The sequence below is a fragment of the Arachis ipaensis genome, chromosome B5 (assembly GCF_059453495.1).
Source record: "Arachis ipaensis isolate K30076 ecotype BB chromosome B5, ASM5945349v1, whole genome shotgun sequence".
Lineage (NCBI taxonomy): Eukaryota > Viridiplantae > Streptophyta > Magnoliopsida > Fabales > Fabaceae > Arachis > Arachis ipaensis.
Genome location: NC_142440.1, coordinates 80578266 through 80587637, shown reverse-complemented (window position 1 = coordinate 80587637; position 9372 = coordinate 80578266). Strand labels below are relative to the sequence as shown.

At 41.2% G+C, this 9372-nt stretch overlaps 1 non-coding gene across 1 annotated transcript; it reads left to right on the top strand.

Annotated features, from left to right (window-relative positions):
• Positions 1–8974: 8974 nt before the first annotated feature.
• Positions 8975–9081, top strand: LOC148564749 (small nucleolar RNA R71). Its single transcript, XR_015884893.1, has one exon. It is a non-coding gene; the product is annotated as a small nucleolar RNA R71 (small nucleolar RNA).
• Positions 9082–9372: the final 291 nt, after the last annotated feature.

The window sequence follows — 9372 nt, the reverse complement described above, 5'->3', positions numbered from 1 at the left end:
GGTGGGGTGAGAAGAGTGCGGCGGTGGAAGAGGGATCGCGGCTGGGTTTAGGGTTTCTCAGAGAGGGAGAGAAGGGGTAGGGGTGGGGGTAGGGGTGGGGGTAAGGGTAGGGGTGGGCTGGGTTGGGTATCTGGTGGGTTAGGTTTTTTTTATATATATATAAAAAAACCGGTAACCCTGAAAAAACCCGGCCGGTTCTGGCGGTTCACCGGTTAACCGTCGGTTCGGCCGGTTCTTTGTCCGATTTTTTGCGAACGGTTTTACACTCCAACCGAACCGACCAAATGACCGGTTCCCAGTTAATCCAGTTGAACCGGCTGGTCCGGTTTGGTTTTCAGAACACTGGTTAATTCATACATTCAAAAAATAAAGGTAAGGCCATCACATCAAAGTAATTGGAATACTTATGATATAACTCGAGACCTTGTGCATCTTACTACTTCTTTAAAAAAATTTCTTTTAAGCTTTGTGGGCAATACATGAGACATCTTCTAACCATAAAAATTTCAAAAATAAACTACGAAAGCAAAATCCTAAGAGTGATCAGGCAAAGCCTAGAGTGGAAAATAGGAAATAGAATGAAATACTGAGAAACAGAAAGAAAGGGAAAATGAAACTCAACCACCTCAGTGATGGTGGCTGCTCAGGTTGTGCTTTTCTGTGAAGATGATTCACCTCCCTTTGGTGCCATTGATGATAATATAAATCTAGAGCTCGCTCTGCAACACCAAACTTAAAAGGTTTTCTTGTCCCCAAGCAAAGAAAACTTGGTCCCCTGTTGTCGTTTAAGCGCCAGGACTGCTTCCCTTATAGGTGTTGAACGCCCATTCTCTCTTCTCCCTTCTGGTGTTAAACGGCAGTAAGGGGCACCCTCTAGGGTCTTCTGTTTCTCTTCTACACGTTCTTGGTTCTGTTCTAATGGCTACATACGATCACAAATATTAGAAAAACTAAGAAAACTATGAAAAGCAATAGAAAATAAAATAATATGAAATCAAACTAAAATAACAAAGAAAATAGAAAAGAAGAAAATACTATAGAATACTTATGGTTGGGTGGCCTCCCAACAAGCGCTTCTTTAATGTCATTAGCTTGACACTTGTGATGCACGAAAAACTTGTCTCTCAACAAATCTCCCTTCGGCAAGTGTACCGAATTTGTCGTCAAGTAAAAACTCACAATAGAGTGAGGTCGAATCCCACAGGGATTGATTGATCAAGCAACTTTAATTAGAAGAATGTTCTAGTTGAGCGAATCCAGAATTTGGGTTGAGAGTTGCAGAAAATAAAATGGCAGGAATGTAACTAACAGAAAAGTAAATGCTAGAATTAAAGGACTGGAAGTAAATGACTGAAAATAAATTGCAGAATTGTAAATGGGAATGGGGGATTTGCTCATAAAAGTAAATGGCAGAAATTAAAGAGAATGGGTAAGATCAGAGATGGGGAGTTCATTGGGCTTAGGAGATGTTGCAATTCTCCGGATCAAGTTCATTTTCATCTCTTCCTCAATCAATGCACTCATTGATCTCCTTGGCAATCTTAAGTGATTGAATTACAATGTCTTGCAATTCAATCTCTCAAATCTTGATCAATAGCCAATTCCTTGGTCAATTGCTCATGAGAAGAGATGAAGTGTGGTCACTGATTATACCACATGCATTTCCCAAATCAAGTATTGAGAGGGTTATAGTCACATACCCATCCAAACCCAATTTGGTCCAGCATGAGAAAGCATTTCTAGCTTGATCTCTTCATTCCTCTTTCAAGGTTCAAAAGAGATCCAAGTTTGAATAGCTTCTTTTCCAAGATAACTACTCAATTGGATGAAGATCGAAAGCTTTCAAGTAAAATCAAGAGAAAAGATAGAAGAAGAATAATGAAAATTAGTATTGATCCATTAAATTACAACAGAGCTCCCTAACCTAATGAAAGGGGTTTAGTTGTTCATAGCTCTAGAAAATGAAAACAAAGATGGAGAATACATCATAGAACTAAAAATTGCAGAGAAAGTAAAATACAGAGAGTAGTTCTCTTTTTCCAACCTTCAGAACTCCCTTCACAATTCAAAGCTACTCCTATATATACTACTTCTCTCAGCTTCTAGTTAGCTCTTTAAGACTTGGGCTTTTGGATCTTGAGTTTGAAGCAGTTCTCTTCTTCATTTGGGCTTGGCTTTACTTGCAGAGAGAAAATGTGAAGTGGGCAGAGACTTTAGCTTAGGACGTTAAGGGTGTTAACGTTTAGTGAAAATATAAGTTCGAGAACGTTAGTGACAATCAACTTTCTCACTATCGTTACTAAGTAAAAGCCTCGTTAACTTCAACGTTAGTGGCATAAACGTTGCCACTAACATTGCCTCTAAGTCCTTCGCACACGTTATTGAGACTTAACATTTCCAATAACTTTGAAAAGCCCCCTTTGTTCCCACATTAGAGCCCACGTTAACTTAGTTAACGTAGCTCTTTAACGTGGGCTTGTCATCCTTCGAGAACGTTAGTGACACTCAACATTGTCACTAACGTTCCAAGGTGCCCCTATGCCTCACGTTAGAGTCCACGTTAACTAGGTTAACGTGGCTTCTAACGTGGCCATGCTTAGCCATCCCCAACGTTAGTGACAGTGTTGAGTGTCACTAACGTTGGCCATTCTTTCACTCATCAACGTTAGCTTCCACGTTAACTAGGTTAACGTGGAAGTTAACGTGGCTCCTTGGGGGGTTGTGTGGTTGCTTCCAACGTTAGTGACAATGTTGGGTGTCACTAACGTTGTCGACCATGCTTGCTTCTTATGTTAGCTCCCACGTTAACTAAGTTAACGTGGGAGTTAACGTGGTATATTTCTCCTTAGGCCAACGTTAGTGACAATGTTGAATGTCACTAACGTTGGCGCTTCTCCCCCTTTCTAACGTTAGAGGCCACGTTAACTAAGTTAACGTGGACTCTAATGTGGCCACTTATGAGTATTTGCCAACGTTAGTGACAATGTTAAGTGTCACTAACGTTGGCTCAACTTCCCTTCTCCACGTTAGAGTTCACGTTAACTTAGTTAACGTGACTCTTAACGTGGTCAATGATGGCTTTGAGAGCGTTATTGGCAATCACTTTTCTCATTAACTTTGCAAGTTACCTCTCATTCCTTGCTTCCTTTGGTCCTGAAATCAAGCAATAGAGTGCATCAAAGTTCTAGTCCAAGTCATGGGTAATGCAACATACAATTTGTCACTAAACTCATGCAAAATCCTCATGAAATAATGTAAAATGCATAATGTATGCTTGAATCAAGGTGTAAGTGAATATCTACCCAAAACTAGCTTATTTCCTAAGGAAATGCATGAAACTAACCTAAAAACAGTAAAGAAAAGGTCAGTGAAACTGGCCAAGATGCCCTGGCATCACAACACCAAACTTAAAGCTTGCTTGTCCCTAAGCAAGTACTGGAACAAGAGAATGATGAATGGAATGCCAAGAACAATGAGTCATTCTTGTGGAAGTCATATCACTGATTTTATGGTGGTTTCATGCATAGCATCTTAGGTTCATTCCTGGCTTTCAGACCTTTATCATGTCTTAAAACACTCACTTTGCTTATATCCCATGAGACTTTTATTCATTGATCCCTTTATTGTCATTTCAGAGCTTATTGGTGTTCTTAGGCTAAGTGCTCTGTAAGGGGGCAACTTTTTAAGATAAGCTTTCAGCCAACACTCCCGAACCAGTTGGTTCAAGGTGCTAGGTGTTGAAGCACCCCTAAGGACTTACTCCCTCAAGTCTCTCCCCCATACATACACACCACAGGCATATAGTTCATTTATTTTCCTTCTTGAGACCTTGGTGTCCAGCACCTCTTTGGGTTACTAAATGCTCTGTGGTGAGGGTTACTCTTGATGATGGACTTTCAGCTGATAATCCCGGGTTAGTTAACCCAAGTTACCAGGTGATAAAGCACCCCTAAGAGCTTATTCATCCAAGTAGATCCCTCACACAGGAACACCACAAACACATATCTTAAGATCAAAACCATTGGTGCCTAGCCTTATTGCTTACTCTTTTTCTTTTGTTTTTCCACTTTCATTATTCTTTTCTCTTTCTCTTATTAGGATCTTGTCATATACTTAGTCTCATGAGTATATTCAAAGAAAAGTATTCAGGCCAGATAGTTGTCATCCCACCTTATGGTTGAACCAACTTAGCTAACTTATGATCATACCACAAACTCATGAATGTACTCCATAATGTGAACTCCACTCTGGTCTTTTGAAACATAAACATTCTCTCTTCATTTGATTAAAAGGGACAAGCATACAAGTAAGTTAAGGAGGATGCAGTGACATAAAGACTAGCACACATAGACCTATTCAGAACTTAAAAGACAGAATTTAAAAAGGTTTAAACATAACATGGAAGCAAGTTCTATTTCATACAAGATCTTCCTTATTTAAAGCATAGAAAACATGGACCAAAAATAACTCCACCACCTGTCATTCATGTGGATGCCCATGTTCCCATCCTTACTTGTCCTCATTGTGTCTCTCTTGAGTGCTTGTACTTCCACTTCCTTTGCCTTTTCCAAGCAGCTTCTTCCAGAAACCACCATCTTCCATCTTCTTCTTGAGTGTCTCCTTTTGCTGTTTCACCTTCCTCTCTTCTTGTTCTACAAAATCTTTTTGGACCTCATCATATATAGGGATGGTATAGTGTAGTTGATGCATATTACTAGTCATGTAGTTCAACTTGGCTTGAGTGTTTACATAGAACTCCTCCCTATGTAGTTGCCTTCCTTCATTGAGTACACTGAACTGATTGAAAGTTTTCATTTGGGCTATCTGCCACTGGTTGAGTTCTTGCAAGTGCTTCTCTTGAAGCTCTTGCCTCTCATTCACTTGGTTGATGGCTTGAGTGAGCTGGGAGTAGTGTTCCTGCTGCTGCTCCATTTGTTGTTTTTGCCATGCTTCCTGTTGGCTCAGCCAGTTGGTTTGAAGGTTCAGTATTTTCTCTTGTCCTTCCATATGTCTCATCCCCAAATCCTCAATGGCTCTTAGAAGGTGACTCATGTTCAAGTTGGCTGGATCAGAATACTCTCCTTGTTGATATTCTTCCTGATGAGGTTTCTCTTGGTGAACTCTTTCTTTTGCTTTTGGTTTTCCTATTTGTGGTCTTCTTTGTTGTAAAGCAGGTGTAGTATAAACCAATCGCTCGAGTGTAACTGGCCTCCCTGGGTTCACCCAGTCTGGATTACTGTCCTCAAATACTACCTTGGCCTCGTTGCATAAGCGGAGAATGGTGCTGGGGTACCAAAGCCTGGCACCTGAATCAACCTTCTTAGCCGAATCTTGAATCCCCTCGGCGATGAGCTCATTCACATTGATTTCCCCACCCTGTATTAAGCAATGCACCATAGTAGCTCGATTGATTTTTACCTCTGAATTATTTGTAGTTGGTAGGATGGACCTCCTTACGAGTTCAAACCACCCCTTGGCTTTAGGGCTCAGGTCTCCCCTCTTGATGAACTTAGGTCTTCCATCTGTGTACCTTTCCCAGTCAGCTGCTATAACACAGATGTCTGCTACTATCTCTGAGAGCTCATCATTATCAGGGCTTCTACTAATCCTTACCTGATAACTGTCCTCATCAAAATGAGGTGATTTCAGGTGAAGAACTCTTGTTATGGCATTTGGGCTGAAGTCCACCTCCTTTCCTCTTACGTAACTTTTGAAGGTTGGGGCCTTGGTTTTATCTTCTCTTACTACATTTGCATAAAATTCTTTGATGAGGTTTCCATTGATCTTCCCCTCTGGACTTGTGAGCAATTGCCACCCCCTCTGTTCGATTTTCTCCAGAATTTGTGGTGACTCATTTGCATTGATTTGGAAGATTAACTCTGGCAATATCTTTCTGGCCCTTATCTGTTCGAATTCACGTTCATGAAAGGCAGTTTTGAATTTCTTCTCATCGAAAGGAACACTCTCCATGGGTTCCTTCCTCTTTTGCCTCTTTGAGCTTGATGATGCCATGAATTGAGTTGCTGTTTTGAGGGGGAGGTTGGAGGATACGGATAGATGAGGAATAGGTTGGCCAGGACAGAGTGTGATGAAGGGGGTTGAGCAAGCCGAAAGTATGAAGTGTGGAGAGTGGGAATTTGAGTGTGAGGAATGATCATGCACTATGGTTCACTTATATAGGGAGATCATGAGTGGATGGAAGGTGTGGATTGCAAGGATTTTTGCTTGATGGACGGTTGGGGTTGTGTATGAAGGAAGGACAAGGATCATCACTTAATGAGAGTGATTGGTTCGGTCTTCAAGGATCTTCCTTCTCCAATGTTGCATGGCAACGTTTCCCCATGCGTTCCCTCTTGAGACATGTGTGTAGTGCTCTTCATTAAGTGGCGGAATCTCCCCCCATTTAATTGTCCAATCAATCCCCTTTTTATGCTTCTTTTCTTTTCCTATAAAGATTTAAAATAAGAAAATTAATATCATAAAAACAACTCTACGGCTAGAATAATAAAGAGAAGAAAAAGATTTTGTTTATTTATGAATTTCAACTAACTAACTACTTGTGTTTCCTTATGCATTTTGGTGGCACCATGGGGTGACACCAAACTTAGTTTGAAGCAATGTGATGAAAAGTTTTGTTCAAAGCTCCCAAGACTAGCACGCATCTTGGTTTGCTTTGAACACCAAACTTGTTCTTCACTATATACTGCATGATAAAGATTTCACCAAGTGTTTGTCAAGTTTGGGTTGAAATTCATAAACATTGATTTATTCATTATTTTAAAAACATATAGAACATGGGTTGCCTCCCATGAAGCGCTTCTTTAGCGTCACTAGCTTGACGTTTTTCCCTCATCAGGGTGGTTGGTAGTGCTTAAAGTCCTCCCCTCTTGCTGTGGACTTATATCCATTGGTTGGATCAATGATCTCCACATGTTCCAGGGAAAGAACTCTGTTGATAGTGAAGACCTTAGGTAACTGAGATGGTACAGTAGGGAGATTAGGGGGAATATCTGGGAAATAAGCTGAGACCACTCTATCCCCTGGAGAGAAGTCTTCTGTAGGGATCTTCTTGTTCCTCCACCTCCTTGGTACCTTCTTCTTTGTTCCTTTTGAGGTTGCCTTCCCCTTGGTGACCTCTTTTTCTAAAGGAGTTGTGATGCTATCTTTACCTGCCTCTAGAGGTTTAGGTTCCTCCAATTTTTCCTTGAGCTGTGGCAATTGCTGTTTTCTTTGTTTATCAATTAAGGAAATCTCAGAATGAACTGGCTGTGCTTCAGTGCTTGTCTCCTCCTTCAGTGTCTCATTATCATTTGTGCTTAGTTCCTTATCCTCTTGCTTTGTTTCTTGTGAGAGTTTAAAAACATTGAAGCTGAGTCGTTCATCATGGATTCTCAATATTAGCTCCCCGTTCTCTACATCGATAAGTGCTCTGGCCGTAGCTAGGAATGGTCTTCCCAATATGATTGGGTGAGTGTAACTCTCTTCCATGTCCAGGATGACAAAGTCTATTGGGAGAAAGTATTTCCCAACCTTTAGCAACACATTTTCCACCACTCCTATTGCTTGCTTTTGAGTTTTGTCAGCCAATCTGATGATTACATCTGTGGGCATTATCTCATTGATCTGCAGCCTCTTCACCAGGGATAAGGGCAATAAGTTGATGCTGGTCCCCAAATCACATAGTGCTCTATCGAACATAGTTTCACCTATGGCACAAGGGATGTGAAAACTCCCTGGGTCTCTTCTTTTTGTAGGCAACTCAGGTTGAATAAGGGCACTACATTCCTTGTTCATCACTATAGTCTGGCCTCCTTTGAGTGAGCTTTTCTTGGGAAGAAGTTCCTTCATATACTTGATGAATGCAGGCATTTGTTGAATTGCCTTGATGAATGGTATGTTCACATACAGAGATGGAAACAAGTCTAGGAACCTTGAGTATATTCTTTTTCCCACAGCACCATTGAGCAGTTGAGGGAAGGGTGCATAGAGCTTCAGCAGCTCTTGTTGTGTGATTTCTGGTTCTTGGTGATCTTTATCCTCCTCCTTTATTGAGTTGTCTTCAGGTTGTTCGAAAAGTTTGCCTTGCTTGTCTTCAGTCTCTTGATCACTTGTACTGACCATTTTGCAATCTTCCCATCTTACTTTCTTTGCTTCTCCTTTGGGGTTTTTCTCCGTGTCACTTGGGAAGCTATGAGTAGGTTTGGGAATCTTCTCAGCTAAATATCCCACCTGGAATTCTAGCTTCCTAATGGTCTCTCCCTGGTTCTTAATATTGGCTCGCACCTCCTCTTTGAACACCTTATTTTCTTGAATCTCTTGGCATATTCCTTCAAGTAAGGCTTCAATCTTAGAGAGCTTGTTATCAAGTGATGAGTGATTCGGAGCAGATGTGCTGTTTTGGTTTTGATAAGCATGTGGAGAAGTGTTGTTGTGGGGGTGTTGAGATGTCATCTGTGTGAATTGCTGGTGAGCTGCATTGTTGTTGGAGTTGTAACGTCTCTGGTCTTGGTTTTGATCTTGCTCACTTCCCCACCCAAATTTTGGGTGGTTTCTCCATCCAAGGTTATAGGTCTTAGAGTATGGATCATAATTTTTTCTTGGTGAATTTCCAATGTAGTTGGCTTGCTCCTGACTACCCTTTGCTTCTTCATTCACTCCTTCTTGGGTTGTTGATGAAGTGGAGATTGCTGCTACTTGGTTCATCTCCATCTTCTTGGTGAGGTCAGCCAGCTGCTGGGTAATGAGCTTGTTTTGGGCCAACAGAGCATCTACATTGTTTAGCTCCATTACTCCTCTTGTGTTCCCTCTTTCGGAAGCATAGAAGTAGTCGTTCTCTGCTACTGTTTCAATAACATCTATGGCTTCCTCAATAGTCTTATTCTTGTTCAAAGATCCTCTGGATGAATGGTCTACGGCCTTCTTTGACTCATAAGAGAGTCCTTCATAGAAAATATGCAGCTGCACCCATTCGTTGAACATATCTGGTGGGCACCTCCTTGTTAGGTCTTTAAACCTCTCCCATGCTTCATATAGAGTCTCACCATCTTGTTGCCTGAAAGTTTGGACCTCAGCTCTCAGCCTATTGATTCGTTGAGGAGGGTAAAATCTTGCTAAGAATTTGTTTACCACTTCTTCCCAAGTTGACAAGCTTTCCCTTGGGAAAGATTCCAGCCACTTGGCTGCTTTGTCCCTAAGTGAGAATGGAAATAGGAGCAATCTATAGGCGTCAGGATGAACACCATTAGACTTCACTATGTTACATATTCTCAGGAAGGTGGTTAAATGTTGATTAGGGTCTTCTTGAACACCTCCTCCAAACGAACAGTTGTTCTGAACAAGGGTGATGAGCTGTGGTTTAAGTTCAAAGTTGTT